The sequence below is a fragment of the Hypanus sabinus genome, chromosome 28 (genome assembly GCF_030144855.1).
Source record: "Hypanus sabinus isolate sHypSab1 chromosome 28, sHypSab1.hap1, whole genome shotgun sequence".
In the NCBI taxonomy this organism is placed as follows: domain Eukaryota; kingdom Metazoa; phylum Chordata; class Chondrichthyes; order Myliobatiformes; family Dasyatidae; genus Hypanus; species Hypanus sabinus.
In genome coordinates, this window is record NC_082733.1 from 12614919 (window position 1) to 12642752 (window position 27834).

The 27834-nt window shown below is 41.8% G+C and overlaps 1 protein-coding gene and 1 long non-coding RNA gene across 6 annotated transcripts in view; one reads left to right on the top strand and one right to left on the bottom strand.

Annotated features, from left to right (window-relative positions):
• The window catches only part of spg21 (SPG21 abhydrolase domain containing, maspardin), a 104141-nt gene that overhangs the window by 66594 nt on the left and 9713 nt on the right, over positions 1-27834 (bottom strand). The window contains exon 2 of the mRNA XM_059952634.1: positions 19274-19452. The gene's annotated coding sequence lies outside the window, so the exon portion shown is untranslated. The remainder of the gene's footprint in view (positions 1-19273; positions 19453-27834) is intronic.
• The window catches only part of LOC132382438 (uncharacterized), a 206428-nt gene that overhangs the window by 9785 nt on the left and 168809 nt on the right, over positions 1-27834 (top strand). For all 5 annotated transcript variants that reach the window (XR_009508312.1, XR_009508310.1, XR_009508311.1 and 2 more), the window contains exon 2: positions 10339-10455. This is a non-coding gene — a long non-coding RNA (uncharacterized LOC132382438). The remainder of the gene's footprint in view (positions 1-10338; positions 10456-27834) is intronic.

Consider the following 27834-nt stretch of genomic DNA (forward strand, 5'->3'; position numbering starts at 1 on the left):
CCCCGCCCAGCTTCGTGTCATCTGCAAACTTGGAGATGTTGCATTTAATTCCCTCGTCTAAATCATTAATATATATTGTAAACAACTGAGGTCCCAGCACTGAGCCTTGCGGTACCCCACTAGTCACTGCCTGCCATTCCAAAAGGGTCCCGTTTACTCCCACTCTTTGCTTCCTGTTTGCCAACCAATTCTCTATCCACATCAATGCCATACGCCCAATACCGTGTGCTCTAAGTTTGCACACTAATCTCCTGTGTGGGACCTTGTCAAAAGATCTTTTGAAAATCTAAATATACCACATCCACTGGCTGTACCCTATCCACTCTACTAGTTACATCTTCAAAAAATTCTATAAGATTCATCAGACATGATTTTCCTTTCACAAATCCATGCTAACTTTGTCTGATGATTTCACCTCTTTCCAAATGTACTGTTATCACATCTTTGACCATCATGCGGTCGAAAAACACCAAGAAGTGGAACTATGAAATTTGGAGCCTAGAATATACGAACTCTGATGGATAACCCAAACTCAGACCGACCAGGGAGGAAAACTGTCTTTGTTGCCTGGGAACTCCAAAAATTCAACTTTGACATTGTTGGTCTGAATGAGACCCAGAGAGCTGGAGAAGGGCAACTAAAGGAAGAGCAAGATCAATACGCCTTTTACTGGGAAGGACTTGATCCTGAACAACCACCTATGCTCCAACTCTGGACGCTGAAGATGAAGTAAAGATGAACTTCTACGCCCAACTTGACCACGTCCTTTCCTCTGTTCCCAACAACGTCAAGATCATTCTCTTGGGAGACTTCAATGCCAGAGTCGGGAAAGATCACAGGCTCTGGACTGGAATAATAAGCAAGGAAAGAGTTGGCAAGGTCAACGCCAATGGAACACTCCTCCTCACCAAATGTGCTGAATACAACCTGGTGATTACAAGCACCCTATTTCACCAGAAAAACAGGCACAAAGTCTCCTGGCAGCATCCACGCTCCGAACTGGCACCTCATCGACTACATCATCATATGATCTCGGGACCAACAAGATGTATTGATAACAAGGGCTGTTACTGGTGCCGACGAGTGCTGGACAGACCATCGACTCATCTCGTCCATCATGAGAATGAAGATTTGGCCCAAAAGGAAACACCAAAATCAGAACACTATTAAATTTAATGTTGACATCTCTCAAGACATCAACCATGTACAGAAGTTCCAACAAAATCTTCAAGAACAACTGCCTCGACAAATCCCACCATCTGTAGAAGAACACTGGAGTCAATTGAAGAATGCTATCATCACCTCCTGCAAAGAAACAGTTGGGTTCAAGACGAAAAAACATCAGGATTGGTTCAATGATGACGACAAACTACTCCAACAGCTCATTGACAAAAAGAGAAAAACTTTCATTACCTTACAAAATGACCAACAATCAGCTACCAAAAGGAAATGCTATCAGGACTGCAAGGCTGCAGTCCAGAAGAGCACCCAAAACCTGAAAAACCAATGGTGGAGGAAGAAAGCTCAGGAACTACAACAACTAGCAAATGCCAACAACACTCGAGGCTTTTTCAACACAACTAAAGCTACTTTTGGCCCATCAACTCACGGTCAAGCCCCATTCAAAAGCAACGATGGTTCAACCATCCTGAAGAGCAATGCTGACATCAATTCTAGATGGAGGGAGCACTTTGAAGATCTTCTAAATCAGACCATCTCATTTGATAGGAATGTGATTAACAACATTCCAAAACAGCCTGTTGACGACTCCCTAAACAAAATACCAACACTTGAAGAAGTCAAGGAAGCCATCAAAACCTTGAAAAACAACAAGGCTGCTGGACTTGATGGAATACCAGCCGAGGTCTACAAAATTGGAGGTAACCTGCTTCATTATTAACTGCATCAACTTCTCATCAAGATCTGGATAAATGAAGATGTGCCAGCAGACTTTAGAGACTCAGCAATCATTACCATCTACAAAAGGAAAGGCGATCAATCCGAAAGCGGAAACTATCGTGGAATTTCCCTGTTAGCAACAGCAGGAAAGATCTTCACCCACATCATGAACAACCGGCTCAAGCTTTTAGCCGAGAAGATCCTTCCAGAGACACAAGCCGGTTTTAGACCATCATGTGGAGCATTCAACATGATCTTCACAATGCAACAACTACAAGAAAAATGTCATGAACAACTTTAACTTTTGTACATGGCATTCATCGACCTCACCAAAGCCATTGACTTGGTATCAAGGGAACTCCTATGGGATGTCCTATCTATATGGATGCCCTGAAAAGTACATTCGAATCCTGAGACTCCTCCATGATGGCATGCTTGCCACAGTCATGGTCAGCAATAGTAACTGTGAGCCTTTTCAAGTTAGATCAGGAGTAAAACAGGGATGTGTGATTGCCCCAACTTTGTTCACCATCTTCATTGTGACAATCATCCACATTATCAAGGAATACCTACCCCTAGGAATCGAAATTGTCTAGAGAACAGATGGCAGACTTTTCAATCTTGTCTGTCTTAAGTCAAAAAACAAGACAGCCACAAGTTCCCTCAATGAGTTCCAATATGCAGATAACAACAGTGTTGCAGCTCTTTCAGAAAACGACCTACAACAGATTCTGACTGCCTTCAACTGTACATACATGAAACTTTGACTTACCGTCAATTCCAACAAGACTCAGATCATCTACCAACCGTCACCAAACGAGACAAATCGGATTGAACCATCAATTCAACTTGGCGAAAAAACCCTGGAAAACGTGGACCACTTTCTGTATCTTGGAAGTCACCTCTCCTCCAATGTCAACCTTAATGATGAGATCCAACATCGTCTTAAATGTGCTGGAACAGCTTTTGGATGTCTCTGAACAAGAGTCTTTCATGATCATGAGATCCGAACAGACACCAAAATGTTAGTGTACAAAGCAGCGGTAATCCCAACGCTCCTGCATGCATCAGTAATCTGGACAACATACTGACGACATCTGAAGGCACTTGAAAAGTTCCATCAATGCTGTCTTCGAAACATCTTAAATATCAGCTGGAAAGATAGAAGAACCAATGTCAGCGTGCTAAATGAAGCAAAAACAACGAGCATTGAAGCCTACGTCATCAAGAACCAACTAAGATGGAGCGGTCATTTTGTTCAGATGAAAGACGAACGTCTGCCGAAACAAATCTTCTACTCCCAGCTTAAAGAAGGCAAACATAAAAGAGGTGGGCAACAGAAGAGATTCAAAGACGTCTTAAAAGTCAACATGAAGAAATGTAACATCGACATCAACAATTGGGAAACCAATGCCCAGGACAGGAAACTCTGGCAAACTATCATCTGAGAAGGAACAGCAACTTTCGAAGCCAACAGATGTGCAGAATTAGAAGAAAAGAGAAGAAAATGGAAAGAGAGGCAGCAACAATCAAAGCCCAATCTGCCATCTGGAACTACCTGTGCTGAATGCGGAAGAACTTTCAAAGCCAAGATTGGACTCATAAGCCACTTGAGAGCCCATAAATAGATCAACAGAACGAAGACCATCATCCTTGACCTCGAGAGATAGCCACGACAATGGGTGGACCCTACCAAGAGCGAAAGCATTAAGCCCTGACTCCAGCCAACATAGTTCTCTGGTTCACTGAGAAACATAAGCCTCCAAACCCCACAATAAGGTTATGTGTCCTGTGATTAGGTTAGGATTAGATCGAGGAGCTGCTGGGTGGCATGTCTTGAAGGGTTGGAAGGGCCTATTCAGCTCTGTATCTCAATGAATAAATAAATGGTCAATATTAGAGTCAGTCAACACAATGGGATTATAAAGACAGACCTAATGGTGGAAAGTAGAGTGGTTAGCTGCCTTGGGGGTGGGGTGGATGGCGCTGTGAAGATTTATTCCTCCTCAAGTTTATTTACTGCACACCCAAACTAAGTCTCAGTAATATAAGGAGCATTATAACAGAGGAGGGTAAAGTAGAGAACTAAAGACGTGACTTAAATAAAAGAGGGAACATGCAGGAACCCAGAAATGGAGGATTGTTGAAGGATTAATGGAAATTGCTCCAACACGGAGAGGTAAGCTAATGAAGGGACTGTAAATAAGGACACAGATTTTCATAGTGCATTGCCTTGGAGTATGAGTCAGAGAAAGTAGGTGACTGTTGACAAGCACTGAGATCAAATTAATGGGAATTTAGAATTGCGTGGTATATTAACAGCTTCAAGATCTATTACTGCAGTATTTTTTAAGACTTGACACTTCACTGACATTTTATGGACTGTGTGAAAGGGCATAGGAGAGGCTTCAGGAAATGAACTAAAGTGCATGCTCCAATCTTAATTATGGGAGCAAAAAAAAAACAAACTGCTGGAGGAACTCAGTGTTTCAGGCAGAATATGTGGAGGGAGGTGGGTAGTTAATGTTTTGGGTCAAGAACCCCTCACTCAGACCCAGAATGTTAAATGTCCATTTCCCTCTACAGATGTTGACTGACCGGCTGAGTTCCTCCAGTAGTTTATTTTCTGTGCTTCAAATTCCAGCATACCTAGTCTCTTGTGGTTGTGTTGAATCTCATTTGGATTCAATATGAACTGCCAGGCTCTAATTTAAAAATTTGATGTTGGCAGAAAGAGGATCATACAGCTAAGAAATGTTTGGCCCACCTTGACTATACAAACTGTAATGCCTGTCTACTCCAGTCCTACTTGTCTGCATTAGGCCCGTATTCCTCTACTCCCTTCCTATCCAAATGCCATTTAAATGCTGTAATTGTGTCTGCTGCCACCTTCTCCTCTGGCAGCTTTTCCAGATAACCACCACCCTTTGTGTAGAAAATCTTAGCACTCAGATCTCCTTTAGAATTCTCCCTTCTCATGTTAAACCTGTGCCCACTGACCTTAGATTTCCCTATCCTGGGAAAATATTCTGATTACCTGTCCTAATAAACGTCGATAATGTTCAAAGTTCAAAGTAAATTTTAAATCAAAGTTCATATAAGTCACTGTACACCATTCTGGGATTCACTTTCTTGTGAGCATTCACAATAAATACAAAAAACACAATGGTATCAATGAAAGACTGCCCCCAACAGGATGAACAAACAATTGATGAGCAAATGACAATAGAGTAAGCAAATATAAAAAAAATCAATAGCCAATAAACATCGGGAACAGTCAGTGGTGCAGTTATACCTTACCATCAGAGCCTGATGGTTGAGGAATAACTGTTCCTGAAGCTGGTGGTGTGGGTCCTGAGGCTCCTGCAGCTTCTTCCTGATGGCAGCAGTGAGAAGAGAGCATGTCCTGGATGGTGGGGGTCCTTGATGATGGATGCTGCTTTCCTGCAACAGTGCCCTATATAAATGTAGTCAATGGTGTGGAGGGCTTTACTTACGATAGACTGGGCTGTATCCACTACTTTATGTAAGCCTTTCTGTTCAAGGGCATTGGTGTTTCCATACCAGGCTGTGATGCAACCAGTCAATATGCTCCACCACACAGCTAAAGAAGTTCGTCAAAGTTTCAGACAGATTCCAATCTCGCTCCAATATGCTGATTCATCACTCCCTTTGATTTGGCCAATGACAGTGGTGTCATCAACAAACTTGAATGTGGCACTGGTGCAGTGCTTAGCCCTCCGTTTCAGGCAGCATCCCGGGGAATCTTTTCTGCACTATACATCATATTCTAAGTGTAGTCTATCCAATGCTTTGTACAACCACAACAAGATCACAATTTTTCTACTTAGTGCTTCAGCATATGAAGACAAGCATACCAAATGCTCTCTTCACTCACAAAATACTGGAGGAACTTAGCAGGTCAGACGGTACCTAGGGAGGGAAATGGGCAGTCGGCATTTCAGGTTATGTCCCTTCATCAAAATCCTCCGGCACATTAGCTGCCTCCCACCTCCAAGCTAATTTTGGATCCAGTTTGCCAACACATTGGATTGCATGCACTTAACCTTTGGGACAGTCAAAATGTCTTATACCTTAAAGTCCATGCAAACCACATCTAACACAATGCCTTCATCAACTTTCTTAGATGCCTCCTTAAAACATTCAGTCAAGTTTGTGAGACATGATCTCCCCTGCACAAAACCATGCCGACTTCTTCTAATCTGTCCCTGCCTTTCCAACTGCACTTGCATTTTGTCCCTTGAAAACTTCCCCAAAACTGCTGGGTCTGCAGTTTTTAAATCCTTTTTTGGAAGAAAATTAGATCTTCCGTTCCTCTGTAGTGCCCAACTTGAACAATTTCAAATGTATTTATTATTTTAATTTAAATTCCTCAGTACCTAACTAAATTCTCAGGATCAGTAGTCAGCTTATCCAATATCCCTAAACCATGTTAGCAATGAATGCCTTTGCACTGCAATTTAAAGCAAAATATAAACGATTGCTATCGGGGGATGTAACTGATTGGCTTGTGCTTGGATGGAGATGTTGGTCTTGTTGTTATTCAGAATCAGAATCAGGTTTATTATCACTGGCATGTGTCATGAAATTTGTGAACTTAGCAGCAGCAGCTCAATGCAATACATCATATAGAAGACGAAGAAAATCAATCAATCAATTGCAGCATGCGTATATTGAATAGATTAGAAATGGTGCAAAAACAGAAATAATATATATTTTAAAAGTGAGGTCATGTTCAGGGATTCAATGTCCATTTAGGAATCGGATGGCAGAGGGGAAGAAGCTGTTCCTGAATTGCTGAGTGTGTGCCTTCAGGCTTCTGTACCTCCTACCTGATGGTAACAGTGAGAAAAGGGCATGCTCTGGGTGCTGGATAATGGACGCTGTCATTCTGAGACACCTCTCCTTGAAGATGTCCTGAGTACTTTGTAGGCTAGCACCCAAGATGGAGTCGTCTAAATTGACAACCCTCTGCAGCTTCTTTCGGTCCTGTGCAGTAGCCCCCCACCCCCCGCCCCCACACACACACCAAACAGTGATGCAGCCTGTCAGAATGCTCTCCACGTTACATCTTTAGAAGTTTCTGAGTGTATTTGTTGACATACCAAATCTCTTCAAACTCCTAATAAAGTGCAGTCGCTGTCTTGCCTTCTTTATAATTACATCGATATGTTGGGACCAGGTTAGGTCCTCAGAGATTTTGACACCCAGGAACTTGAAACTGTTCACTCTCTCCACTTCTGATCTCTCTATGAGGATTGGTATGTGTTCCTTCATCGTACCCTTCCTGGTCCACAATCAGCTCTTTCGTCTTACTGAGGCTGAGTGCAAGGTTGTTAATGCGACACCACTCCACTAGTTGGCATATCTCGTTCCTGTAAGCCCTCTCGTCACTGTCTGAGATTCTACAAACAATGGCTGTATCATCAGCAAATCTATAGATGGTATTTGAGCTATGCCTAGCCCCACAGTCATGGGTATAGAGAGAGTAGAGGAGTGGGCTAAGCACACACCCCTGAGGTGTTACAATCTGTTCAGCCTGTTACAAGCAAATCAAATCTTTGTGAAATCAGATAGTTGACACTTGCCAAATATTAAAAGATCACTATTGTGAATGTGTTATAATTGACCACTTTTCCATGAACCGTAATATAGGTGTGTATTTTAAAGGCCTTTCATAACATGAGGACATTTCCATCCAATAAGTGTCGATTTAATTAAATGTGGTTTTATTGTTGCAATTTTGGAAATGTAATGACTAAACTTTACACACAGCAATATCCCACAAACAACAGTGAGATTGTGGGCCTGTGATCTATTTCAGTGATATTTTTCATGTGATAAACAATGCCCAAGAATCCAAAAAGATTTCACATACTATTCTTTAAATAGTGAACAGATGATCTTTTATGTACACCAGGGAGGGCAATCTGAGGCTTGTTTTTAACATGCGTTCTGATAGACTGCATTTTCATTAGTGCAGATCTCCCTCGGTAATTCACTGCACATTCAGTCACTGTGACACCTGAGGTCACGGAGATGAATTGCAGTGAAATCAAAGTTTGAAGGAAAATACTCTGCTGTCAGAATACAATATACTGGGAAAGTACCTTTAATCAGATGTTTAAAAGGGTTACAATGTCAAATTTGCATATTTCATTAAGGAATCATTTCAGTGAGAAATATACCAATTGGCCTTTCCAACTGTGATTCACTTCCTTCTAAGAAATGAAGGTGGAGATTTGACATTTTCCAGCAAAGATAAGTTGTCAATCACGTGGCAGGAAAAATCAGCATCAATTAATAGAATGTCTTTATCAATATTATTCAGGCCAAAAGAGATGCCTTTTCATAATACCATGAGAATTGAGATGACTCAACGACATATTAACTGAGAAACGAATGGAGCCATGCCATGGAAGCCCTCTATTTCATTTGTGCCAACTGCCAATTAGGATAACCTTCTCTCTATAAAGAAAAATGATTTGGCTTTTCCAAGTTCAAATGCAATGATGACTGATGAAGTTAGTTTACTGCAATATGAACATGAATGATGTATTGTGCAGATAGCAATATATATTCTTAATCAGTGTCACTGTACAAATCCACCCAAAAGTGCACAAACTTCATACAATGGGTGCAAGGAGAATATGTTCTGGTATAATACTGCTTTTATCATTTCATTCAAATTTCAAAGTGAATTTTATTATCAAAGTACATTTATGTCACCATACACAACTCTGAGATTTATTTTCTTGTGGACATACTTAACAAATCTATAAAATAGTAACCATAGCAGAATCAATGAAAGACCGCCCAATGAGGGTTTTCAACCGGAGTGCAGAAGACTGTGCAATTGCAAAAGAAGAAACAATACTAATAAGCACTAACTATCAAGAACATGAGATGAAAAGTCCTTGAAAGTAAGTCCATTGGTTGTGGGAAGATTTCAGTGATGAGGCAAGTGAAGTTGAGTCAGTTTATCCCCTTTGGTTCAAGGGCCTGATGGTTGTGGATAGTAACTGTTCTTGAACCTGGTGATGTGAATCCTGAGGCTCCTGAACCTTCTTCCTGATGGCAGCAGCGAGAAGAGAGCACATCCTAGGTAGTGGGGATCCCTGATGATGGATGCTGCTTTCCTGTGACAGTGTTTCATGTAGATGTTGGGAGGGCTTTACCCGTGATGGACTGAGCCGTATCTATTACTTTTTGTAGGGTTTTCTGTTCAAGGACATTGGTGCTTCCATACCAGGCTGTGGTGCAGCCAATCAATATACTCTCCACTGCACATCTATAGAAGTTTGTCAAAGTTTTAGATGTCATGCTGAATCTTCCCAAACTCCTAAGGCGATAGAGGCACTATGATATGTTAGGAGGCATAAAGGGCTATTTGTGTTCCCTTTAACTCTTCACTGGTGAACCATGGCTGCTCTGCAGAAATGCCTGTATTACAGCTAATAGTGGGAATTATAATAAAATGGATTTAGATTCTCCACTGCATTTATTTATTTGGATACAGCACAGAGTAGGCCCTTCCAGCCCTTTGAGCCATGCCACCCAGCAATCCCGATTCAACCCTTGCCTAACCATGGGACAACTTATAATGACCAATTAACCTACCAACTGATACATCTTTGGATTGTGGGAGGAAACCTGAGCACCCGAAAAGAAAACCCACGCGGTCATGGGGAAAATTTCCGATACTGAGAGTATGTGAATAACAACGATACTGCAACTGGATCTTGAGATAAAAAGGTTAGAAAAGCAGAGTATTTTTTTAAATGCATAAGGTTTTCATTTGTTAGATTCTAAAGATATGAGTGCTTGAAGCACTCATACCTTTAATAATAGGTAAGTACAACAAACAACGAGGAAAATAAATGGTATGTTGACCTTTATTATAGAGGACTTGAGTACAAGAGTAAAGACATTTTACTGCCTTGGAGACATCTGAAAAATTGTGTGTAAAGCTGTCTTCCTGATCTCAGTGAGTATATACTTGAATCAGACGACATGGTTCCCCAGATTGATAGCTGAATCTGGTCCATGAAGAAAGATTATGCAGAGACTCTGCAGAGTTTATAACAGCTAGATATAATTTAATTGACACTTACAGAACTCACACATTGCTCTGTGACGACACCGGTGCCAAGCTGTATCAGCTCTTGCCCTTGGACAACATCGGTGGCATGGAGAGGGGAGACTTGCAACATGGGCATCTGCCGGTCTCCCATACAACCCTACCCAGGCCTGCACCCTGGAAACTTTCCAAGATGCAAATCTATGGTCTCTTGAGAGTAACGGATGCCTGTTATTATTACAGACTTCTTGTGGACCTTGTCAGGACATATATAGTGGAGTCACGAGAGAGACTATAGGTGTCAACCTGAAATGTTGACTGTCCATTTCCCTCCACAGACTCTGTTTAACCTGCTGAGATCCCCCAGTGCCTTTGACCGTAGGCAGAGCAATGTATCCTCCAGCTGGGATTCAGCTTGAACACTACCCAGTTTTAGTCTCTGCTCACATCATCAGGTAAGCCATAAAATAGAATGCAGATTCATTGCTGTCTGTTTTGTACTACAGCCTCAGACCATCTCTTAAGCTAGAAAGCCTGTGCGAAAGGAAATGTGTAAATGTGTACATAGCCATAAAAATTGACTAAAGTGTCAATATCTTGTGATGTGGGTGTTCAGAAAACCTGTCTCAATGGATCAAATCCTTCTGATACTACCTGAATTCCATTTGCTTGGATCACTACAGCTCAAAGATTTCAACATCATTAGAACTCTATGAATTTACTCTCTCCAATTCCAACAGATTAGGTGGCTATCAGCACCATTTACAAAATGTTTGACCTTAGGCTAGTCTGACTGCACTTCTCAAGCCATGAACTTTACTGCTCAGAGGACAAGGGCCTCAAAGTTATCCTGTTTCTTCATCAAAATTAGGTCTGGGACACGCTACTCAGTCACACGTGGGAGAACCAGAGGACTTCAGAGGTTCAAAATGGTGGTTCCACACTACCTTCACCTAGGCAATAGGATTGAGCAATTACTGTTGGGTATGCCTGTGAGCGCCAGATCTGTATATGAATAAATTATAAGTCATTAAGAAAAGCAGGAAATTCTGTAAACACTCAGTAAGTTCAGAAAAAATGTGTGGAAAGTGAGAAAGAGAGGCTATGGTCAGGACAAAGATCTGCTGAGTGTATCTGTCATTTTCTTGTTAATTTCATATTTCCAGCATCTGCAATGTTTTAGTTGTGCAAATAACATTTGTACTTAGATATTACACTCCGTGCCCACTTAATGAGGTACTTCCTGTACCTCCAGTACCTAGTAAAGTGGCCACCGAGCGTATGTTCATGTTCTTCTGCTGCTGCAGCCCATCCACCTCAAGGTTTGACATGTTGTGCATTCAGAGATGCTCTTCTGCACACCACTGTTGTTACACATGGTTATCTGAGTTACTATTGCCTTCCTGTCGGATTGAACCAGTCTGGACATTCTCCTCTGACCTCTGTCATTAACAAGGCATTTTCACCCACAGAACTGCCACTCTCTGGATGTTTTTTTTGGGGTTTTTTTGCATCATTCCCTGTAAACTCTAGAGACTATTGTATGTGAAAATCCCAGGAGGTCAGCAGTTTCTGAGATGTTCAAACAACCCTGTTTGACACCAACAATCATTCCATGGTCAAAATCACTTAGCTGACATTTCTCCCCCATTCCAATGTTTGGCCTGAAGAAGAACTGAACCTCTTGAGCATGTCTGAATGCTTTTATGCACTGAGTTGCTGCCACATGATTGGCTGGTAGTTGCATTAATGAGCAGTATACCTAATAAAGTGGCCATTGAGTGCACATGTGCAAAATACAAGGGAGTGCCAGTCAGAGTGTTTCCCAGCTGCCACATACTGTACTTCCAACTGTAATTATTAAATTGGGTCTCTCTGATTGAGGCATTGAGCAAGGTTGAGGTTGATGAGGACGGGAATGGAGGATGGGTGGGTGTTCAACACTTCCTGCCTGCATTTGAACGATCTTGCTTTTTAAAGCAATGGCATGAGAAGGAGGTAGCTTGGAATTCATCCAGGGCTACGATAAGAGAGTGTCTTTTAGGCCTGATACAAGACAATCAGGGGAATAATGTGCAGTAATTCACTTAGGCTGGTATAGAAACATAGAAAGAATTGGTTAGGTGGATCACTTTTTTATTTAATTAGACAAGGCATTTTGAGGCTGCAGTGGAGTGCTGTGTACAGTTTTGGTGTCCTTGTTATAGGAAAGATTTCATTAAACTTGAAAGAGTGCGTTCAGCTTGCAAATATTTTGCCAAGTCTTGAGGGAGTGAGTAAAAGCGAGAGGTTCGACAGACTAGGACCTTATTCCTTGGGACATTGCCAATTATGAGGTGACCACAAAGAGGTGTATAAAATCACGAGGGTTATAGATATAGTGAATACACCCAGTCAGTTTTCCCTCCAGGGAACGAGAACTAAAATCTAGAGGTCATAAGTTTAAGGTGAGAGATGAAAGATTCAAAAGGAAGCTGAGGCCCAAGTTCTTCCCACAGATTGGTTGGTATGTGGAATGAGCTGCCAGAGAAAGTGGCTGAAGAACATACAATAACATTTAAAAGGCATTTCAATAGGAGAGATTTAGAGGAATATTAGCCACATGCAGGCAAATGGAACCAGCTGCTGTAGGTGGGCACCACAGAGAGCATTGACGCGTTGGGTTGAAGAGCTCGTTTCCATGCCACATTATGACTCTTATTCATGAGTACATTGAGAGAGTTGTGTTGAGAATGGGAAAATAGATTCATGCTTGGGGGTTGATATAGGTCAACAAGGAGAACGAACCAGTATGATTAGTTAGGGTTCGGATTAGGTTCATAACAAAAGGGATGACCTCTAGGGTTAATTTTAGTGCAAACTAAGGGGATAAAACAACAATGTGGCTTGATTGATAAGCCATAAGTGAAAGATATACAGTAATGGGTGATTAATTCTGGATTACTTAAGGAATGGATTGAAACAGACAGAATGGAATGGAATGCTGTAGAACCATGTGATATCATTGGAAACAAATCCAAAGACAGATGGTACAAAGGCTTTCAGTTTGCTCCAGACAATGAGAGAGACAGGCACAAGAGCAAAGTGCTTAAGTTAACATGACCCGCATGTTTTATTGGATTCACTGGTTGTCAGCATTGGAATTGTCATTTCTTGAGTACCACAATGCCTAAATAACATGACAATGAATAGTCTGGTAAATATCCTTAACCAGAAACATATAGATGTGAAATGTTTGCAAATATACATTGCATTCTGAACACTTGAGAAAATACTCTAGGGAAATGAAGATGAAATAATTTAGTTGCTGACCAATACACCTATCAAAAATCTCCTCTCAGGGGCACCAACCTTAAAAAGCTTTACCAAAATTGGCAGAAGAGTAAAATTAGAAGAACACCCGGTCTAAGAGTCACCCAAGAGCTTGGAGTCAGCAAAGTCTCCCAACAGAGAAGTACAGGACCCGCTCAGCATTGGGCCTGGGCTGTCTTCTACTTGGTGAGTTGCAGGCCGTTGCTGCATCTTGCCCATTTTGACAAAAAACTTTGAGCTACTTATCTTTCAAGCACCAGTTCTCAGGTACATCTGGAGAGTGGGGCACTGGAAGGGAGTGCATGGGTTGCCTTGTCTGATGGCAGTTACCCCAGAAGTGTTCCATAGCCATGTAATAATTAGAATGATACTAAGCTTTAATTTAAAAAATAAACTTACTCTTTTAGTGGCCTGGTTTACACTCACACCTGATAAATAAATTTTCATGGATTACCTACTGTGCTTGGAATTTTTCCAAGGGCACCTAAAGCAGGTTCTAGATCCCTTGTTAGCAAAGGCAGGGAGCCTAACTCGTGGTTTAGGAGTTTGTTATGAGTACCTGGAACTTGTCCAAGGACTTATCGATATCAGACATAGCTCAGCATCCTTACCTATGGGGAAACATCTGCACTGTTGGTCATTTATAACTTTATTTCCCTTTGGAAAATGATTGCAACAAATATTAATTTAAACCGATTAAGCTGGTACCACATGGTGTAATTTAAGGGCCTAAAAGTTTTCACATCATTAAACCTCCCTTATTAAACTAGTCTCAACGGGTGACTGCAAAAGACATAACACTGCAGCAAAACCCTTTAGCTTTTCATTTGACTCTCAATGATCACAATGAAACCTTTAGAAAGAATTTCTGGATATTGGCCAGAAGTTTTCAGTGTTTAAGAGTCAGGAATAATATTTGGTCCAGAATGCCAGAACTGTGAGGAATCTTCAAAAATACATTCCTTTTTAATGGATAAGTTGGAATATAATAAGAAAAGAGCTGCTGTATTGTGCTGTAAGTTTGTAACAGTGCTGGAAGTGAATGAGACAACTCACAAAGTTATAGAGAGATACAGATTAGCAGATCTTTGGCCCACAAAGTCTTTGCCAACTATCAACCAATAGCATCCAGGACATCTTCAAGGCGCGATGCCTCAAAAAGGCAGCATCCCATCACCAAGGATGTGTCCTCTTCTCATTGCTACCACCAGGAAGAAGGTACAGGTGACTGAAGGTACTCACTCTATGATTCAAGAACAGCTTCTTCCCCTCTGCCATCTGATTTCTGAATGGACATTGAACCCATGAACACTACCCCACTACTTTTTTGCACTATTTATTTAATTTAACTAATATATATATTCACGACATATGCCAGTGATATTAATCCTGATTCTGATTCTAGGTTAATCACATTTTCTATTTTCCCACTTTCCCATCAACTCCACCCAGACTCTACCTATAACTATCCAATAAAGACAATTTACATTGGTCTATTAACCTATCAGCCCACATGTCTTTGAGTTGTGGGAGGTAACCAGTGTACGTACAAGGTCACAGAGAGAACGTGCAAACTCCACATTCACAGTCAGGGTTGAACCAGTATCACTGGTGCTATGAGGCAGCAGCTCAACTAGATGTAACACTTGATTACTGGTAGGTTATCATAGACAACAGAACTGGGTTTATTCATCATTTATGTTCCATAGTAATTTAGTCTATCAGGTCAGGATAATCATAGTGTTTGGATGTTCCCTGTTAACATCATAACATTAATCAGACTAACCAGGCTGACATAATGTGACATCATTTTAAAGCTATAGTTCAGAAAATAAGTTTTGACTACTTGCTCTTCAACTTTGCTGGACAAAGCCAAGAGATGTTTGGGAAAGAAGATTGCTGGCTTGACACAGATAGAGGATCTCTATGTGGTTAGGCGTCCAAGGAGTTTTACATGTTGGTAATAACACACGATTTGTTTTTTTTAAAAAGCTCAATGGCTAAAACCCTGATCACAGTGGTTGATTCGAGAGATAGAAAAGGAAAGGAAGAGAGTGAGAGAAAGAGGTGAAGGTTCAAAGAAGGGATTCCATTGCTTTGAGTCAAGGTATAGGGAATGGAGTAGCAACCTGTTTTATTTATTTATTTATTGATACAGCATGGAGTATGTCCTTCTGGCCATTCGAGCCTGATTAACCCAATCACAGGACAATTTACAATGACCAATTAGCCTATCCGGCACATCTTTGGAGTGTGGGAGGTAACTGGAGCACCAAGGGATAACCCACACATTTCACAGGGAGGACATACAGAAACTCGCTACAGCATGATGCCCGGAATTTAACTCTGAACACTGGATGCTCCAAGCTGTAAAAGCATCACACTAACTGCAACGCTATCTGTGAATAACCTCTCAAAGTACTTCAGCACAGTAGATGTGAGTGCTACCAGGTGATAGTCATTGAGACAGCTCACCCTGCTCTTCTTGGCACAGGCATGACTGATGGCCTTTTAAAGCAGATGCTGCACTAACAGTGTTGGTGTGATATCTAAGGACATTCCAGGACCAAAACCTAATACCAATAGTCTTCATTTTGCACTGTGGGAAGCAGCTGAATGTGTTACGTTTTTATCAGAGAATTCTTCTTGTCTACACAAAGTAGCTTTGTCATAAAATATGCATGCACTGAATTTGTTCTCTTTCTAATGTTGTATCCCTTAGTGTTAATTTTTAATCACTAAAATGCAATCCAAGTTATATCATTTAAAAAATGCAACCTTTCCAGGGTAAATGTCATAGACCCACCCTCTTCTGACTTAAGGGGGTAGCCATTAACCCTGTATTCTGCCTTCATGTTTGACCTTCCAAAGTGTATCACTTCACACTTCTCTAGGTCATGGGTCATGGGCTAAGGGTGAAAAGTGAAAAGTTTAAGGGGAACATGAGGGTAAACTTCATCACTCAGAAGGTTGTGAGAGTGTTGGAATGAGCTGCCAGTTCAAGTGATGCATGCAAGCTCGATTTCAAAGTTTAAGAGAAGTTTGGATAAATACATAAATGGTAGGGGTATGGAGGGCTTTGATCCCAGTGCAGGTTGTTGGGAGGAGGCAGTTTAAATAGCTTGGCAAGAACTAGATGGGCCAAAAGGCCTGTTTCTGTGCTGTACTTTCCTATGACTCTATTAAACTCCATCTGCCAGTTCTCAGACAAGCTCCATCAAAAGTTAATGGGCAACAGGTGTTCACAGTAATGGTTTTCTATGTAACATACTGATCCTTTATTCTCCACCACCTCCTCCACCTCTTAAACTCAATATATTTGTGGTTATTTGTTTAATCATTAGAGTTATTTCCTCTACTTTTGGCACTTGGCTCGAGTCAGGAACCTGTGTTCACTATTTCAACTACAGTATGTTACAACCTGACCAAGACAAATAGATCTCTTCGCAAGCAGATCACTGAGAGTTCTATGTATAGATTTTATTGCATGGAGAAGTGTTTGGATGTGGTCCTGTACAACACACGAAGGACTTCATCTACCAATGGGCCCTGTGCATGGAGATCACAATGAAGGAGAGCTTGGAGCATTGGAGAAGGAATAGAAATCTCCAACGCAGTCCTGTACCTGGAGCTCTGCAGTAGGGAATTTCAGCTGAACGAATCCTGGTCCTTGCATTTGCAGCTACATCCAACATTTGTCCCCATCCTTCGCTCCTCCAGCTGCCTGATATGGAAATACCAGTGTCCAGCTACAGAAAGTGATCAATACAGCCCGGTCCATCACAGGAAAAGTCCTCCCCACCATTGAGTAAAATTACATGGAGCATTGCCGCAAGAAAGCAACATCCATCATCAAGGAGTCTCACCATCCAGGCCGTGCTCAATTGTTGTTACTACCATTGGGCAGAGGCCTCAGTTCCCACATCACCAGGTTCAGAAACAGTTATTGAATGATGGCTGGTTCCTTACTTGCGAAGATCAGGAAAGAAAACTCCATGGCTGTAGGACTTTTCTTCCTGCCTGCACTGCGTAAGTTTCTAGTGAGGATCGGTGTGCACGGACCAATTTCACTCTTAGGTCAGGGTCATTCCTCAATGGCACAGTGAGCTGTGATGACTCCTCTGCCTCCCTCGACCACCTTGCCATTGTCCTGATTTCTGGAGCCTTGCTCTTTAGTCCCTACCTGTATTCAGGTAGGAGAAGGTCAGCCAACCGATCAGATTTCCTGAAATGCTGTCTGGGTATTCCTTATCTCCATATAATAATGGTCTAGTGTGGTGGAATCTCTGGTGCTACAGGTTATATGCTGATGGTAACTGGGCAGGGATTTCTTCAAACAAGCCTGGTTGAAGTCTCCGACTATGATACGGGATGCATCAGGATGGACTTTCTTGTTCGGTGATGGCATCATGCAGTATCTCAAATGTTTAATCATAGGTGTCACTGGTGGCATGTAAACTGTGGCCGGGATCACCAATGATAACATCCTTGGTAAATAGAATGGACAGAATTTGATTGTTCAAGGTCAGGTGAGCTCCAGTTTGACAAATCCGCCACAGCGGAACAGCACAGAGAGTTTATCATGCAACACACAACTCCACCTTTTGCCTTTTCCGAATCAGCGGTACACAGTCCGTCCTTTGTATTGAGAAGCCTTTGTGTCTGATTGCCATTTCTGGTGTGCTGTGAGTAAGCCATGTCTCGGTAAAACACAGAATGCTTGAACTTCTCGTTTCCTTTTGGTACAACAATCCTGCCCTCAGGTCTTCAATTTCATTCTCCAGTGACTTGCACCTTGGCTAGGTGGGGGGTCTGATTCCTTTGTGTTTCAGCCTGGCTTGGAGTCCCTTCCTTTTGCCTCACTTCTGGCCATGGTGATGAACCTTCTTCCACTTACAGGTGTTGTACCTGCTTGCTTGAGAGTTGAGTTTGCTGAGTTCTTCAGAAGATCACAAAATCTGTGGATCATTAGGTACATTGCCTCAAGTGAAATTATATGCTGCAGTTTGCGTGAGAGCAATTCAAAAGAGGTATATTTCCACGTATGGAATATTGCCCACAGAACGTTGCCATGGTTCACCAGCGCCATCTTGCTGATAACTCAAACTCAAATTTCAGTCATTTCTGAAAATGAATGGACTAAGACATATTACTTCTGCACTGTACCACCCAGCTACAAATGGGCTGGCAGAAAGGTTTGTCCAGAGTCTAATGAATGCTCTGCGAGCAATGTCAGCAGAACACACTACTCCAATGCTGAATCAGCTCACCAATTTCCTTCTTCAATAGCTTTCAATTGATACATTTCATGTCAGAGAAAGGTATATGATATAGAGAAGCAGAGTTATTGACATTACTGTTTATATCCATTGTAATATAATAGTCCAGCTTTGTTTAGTTTTGTTAGTTTAGTTTTTTTAATTTCTAATTTGAAGATAGAAAATTATAAAAAAAGGTATACAATACGCATTCTGAGATTCTTTTTCTTCGCAAACATCCTTGAAAACAGAGGAGTGCCGCAAAGAATGAATGACAGTTAAATGTCAGAACCCCAAAGACCCCTCCAAATCCCCCCAATGCAGCAAGGCAATGAACCCCCCCACCCCGCCAGCAAAAACATCTGCAGCCTCCACCGAGCACTCAAGCGTGCAACAAAGCATCAATAAAGACACAGACTTGCAGTACCCAAAAGACTACTCATTCACCCCAGTATTCAACATACCACAGGCTCTCTCTCTGCCTCTCTCTCCCTAATAAGGAAAAAGGAGGTGTCCCTGTTTCACAGCGAGAGGGGAGACATAACAAAACAACTCACTGATTTATGGTGTTAAAAGTCTGTTGTATCGTTTTTTCCAAAGTCTGTGCCCAAAGAACTCGGGTCTCTGGGTACACAGACAACAGCCAGCTCGCTACTTTCAATCTTCCCCATACTCCCACGACACATCAGGTGGCGGTACCGACCTGGAATCCGTCTGCCTCCAGAGCCACGAAAATCCGGCACACCAAAGGTGCTCTAGTCTTCCAGGCCGCGCCCTTGGCATATCGAAAAGCAGCCGTGCATGAGGCCCTGAGAGCGGATCCCATTTCCGCAAAGAACCAAAGTCAGTGTGTAACTCCAGGTCAGGGTATTCAAAAGAACTCTAAAAAGGAAAAAAAGAGATATTAAAGATAGAAATACTGTTGAGGTATTTCTGAAGATGCAAGCAAAGGAGTCGCTGTTAAGTGCCAGCATCTGTCCTTACATACTCACAACCAACAACTCACCAGCTCCGCTGTTCCTGGGTTACCCTTTACACTCCTGCTTGGATCTCAAACCCAGCTTCAGAAGGAGAAAGCAAGACAAACAGACAGCTGAAGCAAATTGAGGGGTCCTCAAACAAGGAGGGTTAATGTTTCACTCCTATACAATAAGTCCTGGCGAGGGACTACACAGGTGATCAGAAGTGGGTACTTCGAAAGATTGAGGACAGAACTCGCCTACACAGCAGAAATTGTGTCTGATATCATCTGGAGTCAACACGTTGATCCGTTGTGGAGAGCAGAGTCAGTTGTTGGAGAAGAAAGGTGTGCAGAGCTGTCAGAACTTCTTTCTGCAGTCCCAGGGTCGACTCCTACAACCACCACAGAGGAGGCCCCAGAACCTGAAACTGTTTCACAGCCACAAGTCTCACCTGCCAAGCAGAGTACAGGTGTCCCCCGCTTTACAAATGTTCGCTTTACACCACTTTGCTTTTATAAAAGACCTACATTAGTAACCTGTTTTCACATTATAAAGAGGATTTTTGCTTTTACTGAGATTTTTCTGATATAAATTAATGGTTCTTCGCTTTATGCCATTTCGGCTTAGGGTTTCATAGGAACGCTATACCTTTGTAGAGGGGGAGTGGACACCTGTAATCCCCTTTATCAGGAATGACGTTATCCCACAAGAGTAAGAAATCTTACACAGTGATTAAATCTTTAGGCTAATTTAGACAATTTGAAATTTACTATGCCGTGGATGTCTGTATAGTAGTTGTATTATATATTATACTGTGACTAGAGAGCCATATTTTACATATTTGAGTTAAGATGCATTCTGTTTATAGCTAAGCAAGGAGGAGTGTTGTGTATTTAATATTTCATTAGTATTTGAGTAATTTTGCAACTGTATTGTTTGATTAAGCATTCTTTGTTGTTTACATAATTTATTATGGGTTATCGGTAAGAAGGGCTTAAAGTACATCATATGTGAGCGTCTTACTAAAGACGAAACTGAGTAGACACGTTTTCTCAGATTCTGTGATTTTCTTTCAATTTGTTTCTGGAATTCCAAAATATAACAGAAGGGTTAGCAATTTTAGTGGAAATTGTAAATAGTAACAGTTATCACAGTCACAGAATCATACAACATGAAAACCAACCAATCAGATCTGCACTAGCCACCAAGTGACATTTGCACCAATCCTACACAAATCCCATTTCGTTCTCTCCAGATCCTGCCCCTCGCCTACACAACTTACAGCCACCAATGAAGCTCCTAACCCACACGTGGAATGAAGGAGGAAACCAGAGTACCCCATAGTCCATATAGACAACACTGAAGGGCAGGATTGACTCCGGATCTCTGGAGCTATGAGGCTCTGCTGCTCTGCTAACTGTGCCACTGAGCTTCTCAAAGGCAGCATTATCCATCACCACATCCTTCTGCAGATTCAATGAGTGTTAAGCAAGTATAAAGAAAGAAAGAGGGAAAGATAGCAAACATCCTGCTGACTTCAATACTGCATGACTTTGCTACCAGAGATTTAAATGCCATTATCCTTTGGATTTAGAACACTGGCCATGTGATCTCCCTCTCGTTTCGTGCCAACTTGTCCTGCAAGAAGAATGGGAGTGGGTTAGTAAATCCCAGTCAAGGACCCAGAAGACGTGTGAGACAGCTGAGCATTGTGGTGTCTTTATTCTTTTATAGGATAAGAGCATCATTGGCCTGTTTCAGATTGCCTTTGTGTAGCTGGACGTCAGCCACCTTCTTTAATAATTGCAGTCCATTCAAACAAGTAGTTCTGATACAACTGAATGATTTGCTGGGCCTATTTGGAAGGCAGTTGGCCTTGAATCACAGATAGGCCAGATTCAATAAGGGCAGCAGATTTCCTTCCATAGAATGCATTAGGGAACCAGATAAAGTTCTCTCAGCTTTTCTTGATGATGCTTCACAAGTACTGATAGAGTCTGAAACTGATTTGCTGCACTTTCTGATGCACAAGTTATTTGACTCCCATGCCCAGGCTTTTGTCAGTGCAGACCATGTTCTTTGAGTGCAGATTTCCCTAAAATGCTCCCTTTTTAATTGCTTTGAATTAGTTTGATGTGTTAACCAACTTCAGTGAATGAAAATTTCAAAGGTTCATTTATTATCAAAGCATGTGTCTATATACAACTCTAAAACCTGTATTTCTCCAGATAGCCATGAAAAAAAGAAAGCACATGAAAGTCTTTTAGAGAGATACATCAACCCCATCGCCACCACATACAAAAAAAGAACAGCATCCCAATCATCAGCTCCCCCCCAAACCCCCTCCCCAGCACAAAACAGAACAGGACTATCAACCCCCAAAAAGTAAACCCTCCCCTGCACAAGAAACTAACAGGGGCACTAACAGAACATCAACCTCCAAACACTCTCCATTTAGAAATAAAAACAGAAAATGGTGGAAACTGTGGAAAGGGAAACAGAAAGTGCAGCCTGGCTTGACTGAGTCAGGGTAGTGTTAGAGGTAGATGCATTAGAGACTCTTAGATAGAGACATAAATAAAGAAAAATGGAGGGCTGTGTATTTAATATTTCAATAATATGTGAGTCATAGTGTACATGTATTGGTTGATTAAGCTTTCTTGTTCATTTAAATAATTCATTACAGGTTATAGATAGATAGATACTTCAGTGACCCCAAAGGAAATTACAGTGTCATGGTAACATTACAAGAGCACAGATACAAATATTAGAAGTGAAGTAAGAAAGAATAAAAAAAAAGTTACCACAAACAGTCGAACAGGAGGGGTCATCACTTCCCCAGCTATAGGTTGATACATTATAGAGCCTAATGGCCAAGGGTATGAATGACCTCATTTAGCACTCTTTGGAGCAGCACGTTTGTTTTAGTCTATTACTAAAAGTGCTGCTCTGTTCAGCCAAGGTGGCATGCAGAGGATAAGGGGTATTGTCTGGAATTACCAGGATTTTCTGTAGGGTCCTTTGTTATATGTATAAATACATGAATTGCATATATCATCACACTTACCATGTGATGTGTGCCTCACTTTACGTAAACTCAAAGTTAGACCCACTTTTCATACTCATGTGTCTTCCTTTAGATGAGTTTGATGATTTGCAGCTACAAAGCATAAGTTATGGGCTTTAGGGAGGGGAGAATTAATTTGATTATGGAGAGGGTTAAAAGGTTGGCACGACATTGTGGGCTGAAGGGCCTGTACTCTGCTGTACTGTTATAGACAATAGGTGCAGCAGTAGGCCATTCGGCCCTTTGAGCCAGCAGCACCATTCAATGTGACCATGGCTGATCATCCACAATCAGTAACCCGTTCCTGCCTTCTCCCTATATCCCTTGACTCCACTATCTATAAGAGCTCTATCTAACTCTTTCTTGAAAGCATCCAGAGAATTGGCCTCCACTGCCTTCTGGGGCAGAGCATTCCACATATCCACCACTCTCTAGGTGAAAAAGTTTTTCCTCAACTCCATTCTAAATAGCCTACCCCTTATTCTTAAACTGTGGCCTCTGGTTCTGGACTCCCCCAACATTGGGAACATGTTTCCTGCCTCTAGCGTGTCCAATCCCTTAATAACCTTACATGCTTCAATCAGATCCCCTCTCATCCTTCTAAATTCCAGTGTTCTATATTCTGCTTTTGCTGAGTGTTTCCAGCATTTTCTGTTTTATTTTCAATTTCCTAGATCTTCAGGTATTTTTGTTTAATTTTCAATATTGTTTAGAATGTCTATCCTGATTTTCCCTGCGGATCAAATGCAAAGGTAATATTTTCACTTACCTGCCACTGCATGGATTCCACCAGGAAGTTAAGAACAATGCTGTGCGTTTTTTATGTAAATTGTTCCTTTCACAGACACTGTACCCAGAGTGTCTGAGAAGGAAACAGTTACAAACAGCTTCAGCTGGCATCCATGCAGTGTTAGGGGAGTTAAAATAGAGTGGGGTCATGTGGAAAATACCCTCTCCTTTCCCATCCCAATTTGGCAGATATATTTTATAATGGCACAACATGAGAGATTCAGGATGGAACATACAGTTCTTAAGAGATAATGTATCTGGAGAATCTAGAACTAGGGGTCACAATCTCAGAATAATGGGTCAGATATTCATAACTGAAATGAGAAGGACCTGCTGAAAACACATCAAGGTCTCTCTCTCTCTCCTCCCACCCCCATTCGTGTATTGGAAGTGCTGTGTCCAACATTGTCATCGACCTCTCTAATCTTTCCCAAAATCTTTTTCACCTCTTCCCCCATACTATTAGAGTTCTTAACATCCTGCTGTACATCTTAACCAAGGGTTCCCAGCTTGAGTCCACACATCCCTCGGTTAACAGCAGGGGTCCATGGCATAGAAACATAGAAAATAGGTACAGGAGTAGGCCATTCGGCCCTTCGAGCCTGCACCGCCATTCAGTATGATCAAGGCTGATCATCCAACTCAGAATCCTGTACCTGCTTTCTCTCCATACCCCCTGATCCCTTTAGCCACAAGGGCCATATCTAACTTCCTCTTAAATATAGCCAATGAACTGGCCTCAACTGTTTCCTGTGGCAGAGAATTCCATGGATTCACCACTCTCTGTGTGAAGAAGTTTTTCCTCATCTCGGTCCTAAAAGGCTTCCCCTTTATCCTTAAACTGTGACCCCTCGTTCTGGACTCCCCCAACATTGGAAACAATCTTCCTGCATCTAGCCTGTCCAATCCCTTTAGAATTTTATACGTTTCAATAAGATCCCCCCTCAATCTTCTAAATTCCAGTGAGTATAAGCCTAGTTGATCCAGTCTTTCTTCATATGAAAGTCTTGCCATCCCAGGAATCAATCTGGTGAACCTTCTTTGTACTCCCTCTATGGCAAGAATGTCTTTCCTCAGATTAGGGGACCAAAATTGCACACAATACTCCAGCTGTGGTCTCACCAAGGCCTTGTACAACTGCAGTAGAACCTCCCTGTTCCTGTACTCAAATCCTCTTGCTATGAATGCCAACATACCATTTGCCTTTTTCACCACCTGCTGTACCTGCATGCCCACCTTCAATGACTGGTGTACAATGACACCCAGGTCTCATTGCACCTCCCCTTTTCCTAATCGGCCACCATTCAGATAATAATCTGTTTTCCTGTTCTTGCTACCAAAGTGGATAACCTCACATTTATCCACATTAAATTGCATCTGCCATGAATTTGTCCACTCACCAAACCTACCCAAGTCACCCTGCATCCTCTTAGCATCCTCCTCACAGCCAACACTGCCGCCCAGCTTCGTGTCATCTGCAAACTTGGAGATGCTACATTTAATACCCTCATCTAAATCATAAATATATATCGTAAACAACTGAGGTCCCAGCACTGAGCCTTGCGGTACCCCACTAGTCATCGCCGGCCAATCTGAAAAGGTCCCGTTTATTCCCACTCTTTGCTTCCTGTTTGCCAACCAATTCTCTATCCACATCAATACCATACGCCCAATACCGTGTGTTTTAAGTTTGCACACTAATCTCCCATGTGGGACCTTGTCAAAAGCCTTTTGAAAATCCAAATATACCACATCCACTGGTTCTCCCCTATCCACTCTACTAGTTACATCCTCAAAAAATTATGTAGGATTTGTCAGCCACGATTTTCCTTTCACAAATCCATGCTGACTTTGTCTGATGATTTCACCTCTTTCCAAATGTGCTGTAATCTCATCTTTGATAACCGACTCTAGCATTTTCCCCACCACTGATGTCTATAATTCCCCGGTTTCTCTCTCCCTCCTTTTTTAAAAAGTGGGGTTACATTAGCCACCCTCCAATCCTCAGGAACTAATCCAGAATCTAAGGAGTTTTGAAAAATTATCACTAATGCATCCACTATTTCTTGGGCTACTTCCTTAAGCACTCTGGGATGCAGACCATCTGGCCCTGGGGATTTATCTGCCTTTAATCCCTTCAATTTACCTAACACCACTTCCCTACTAACATGTATTTCCCTCAGTTCCTCCACCTCACTAGACCTTTGGTCCCCTACTGTTTCCAGAAGATTATTTATGTCCTCCTTAGTGAAGACAGAACCAAAGTGGTTATTCAATTGGTCTGCCATGTCCTTGTTCCCCATGATCAAGTCACTTGTTTCTGACTGTAAGGGACCTACATTTGTCTTAACCAATCTTTTTCTTTTCACGTATCTATAAAAGCTTTTACAGTCAGTTTTTATGTTCCCTGCCAGCTTTCTCTCATAATCTTTTTTCCCTTTCCTAATTAAGCCCTTTGTCCTCCTTTGCTGGTCTCTGAATTTCTCCCAGTCCTCAGGTGTGCTGCTTTTTCTGGCTGATTTGTATGTTTCTTCCTTGGAATTGATACTATCCCTAATTTCCCTTGTTAGCCACAGGTGCACTATCTTCCCTGGTTTATTCTTTTGCCAGTCTGGGATGAACACTTGTTGTAGTTCATCCATGCGATCTTTAAATGCTTGCCATTGCATATCCACCGTCAACCCTTTAAGTATCATTTGCCAGTCTATCTTAGCTAAATCACCTCTCATACCTTCAAAGTTACCCTTCTTTAAGTTGAGAACCTTTGTTTCTGAATTAACTATGTCACTCTCCATCTTAATGAAGAATTCCACCATATTATGGTCACTCTTACCCAAGGGGCCTCACACGACAAGATTGCTAACTAACCCTTCCTCATTGCTCAATACCCAATCTAGAATGGTCTGCTCTCTAGTTGGTTCCTCGACATGTTGGTTCAGAAAACCATCCCGTATACATTCCAAGAAATCCTCTTCCTCAGCACTCTTACCAATTTGGTTCACCCAATCTATATATATATATATATATATATCTATATATATCTATAGATTGAAGTCACCCATTATAACTACTGTTCCTTTATTGCATGCATTTCTAATTTCCTGTTTAATGCCATCCACAACCTCACTACTACTGTTAGGTGGTAGTAAGGTGCATATAAGAGGTTGGGAACCCCTGCCCTGGCTAAATGCCCTGCCGTGCCCCCCACCCCAACTCCTGTACTCACCGACACTCTCTCATCCTGTACTGGTCATTTTTCATCTTTTATTGCCGCTGTTTCACGTATTTATATGACTGCTTGTTTTATAATAATCGTGTTAGTAACATTATACTGTCTTACATAAACATTCACCTTGCACTTTATGTCAACCCGTCAGTTTTCAGGCTACGTCACTCAGGGGCTTGACCTAATGTTATTTAGTGAATGTCTGTGTCGGATCATAACTCTTATGTGCTGTGTGTTGCAAACTGGCCCCAGAGGAATTGTGTTTCTTTTAGCTCTCTATATATATGTGTATGGCTGGATGACAATAAAGTTGAACTTGAACCTGTTCTTGATTTCTTCCCCAAGAGAGTGGGAAATCTTTGGCAGTCTCTACCCGAGAGGGCTGTGAAATATACTCAAAACAGCGATGAACAGGCTTTTGGATTTTAAGGGAGGGAAGAGATGTGAGGTTAGTCCAGCAAAGTAGCACTGAGGTGACTGCGATAATATTGAATTCTTTGAGCAGCTGAACGGTCTATTTCTTATATCTTATTCTACATTCAGATCAGGCCCCAATGATGCAGTAACTAATTCTTTGAAGATTGCCCTGAGCTGGTGATCAGTGATGAGTTTCCACCAGCCTGCACTTGCTAGAATGGCCTTGGTGGCTAATTAAAATAAAGCCCAATAATCTGCTGTCTGCACAATAGTTCATCATCTGGCACAATCAGTGACGATACACTCCCTGTCCTCTCACTGCGGCTCCAGTCCCATATTGCTATTTAACTCACCCTAGTTCAGCTTCCTTTGCTCCTTTTTAAACTCTTGACAGGTTTGTGGAAGTGTTACCTGTGTAACGTCCTAAATAAAGTGAATTAAATGTTGCCAACATATCAATAAAACAACACCTGATAGTCCAAACAATCTGCTAATCCTGAGGCATGCCAGATTAATGGAGCTTGACTTTTACATCTGCTTGTGAGCCATGATATGTTCTTCAGTTCCCAACAGGAAATTTGAGCCTTCACCCAGACAGGAATATCCTAATCATTTCCCAGGAAAATTCCTTCCTCAACAGACTCATTGGCAGTTTCCTCTCACTGGCCAATTTGAACTGCTGATCACTCGAGTGACCTTACGCTGGTTGGTGATAACTTGAGAAGTGACATGCTGATGAGGTTCATCCAGTACAATTGACCAAAAACAATGATCAAACACTGAAACCAGGTATTGTTGGACTG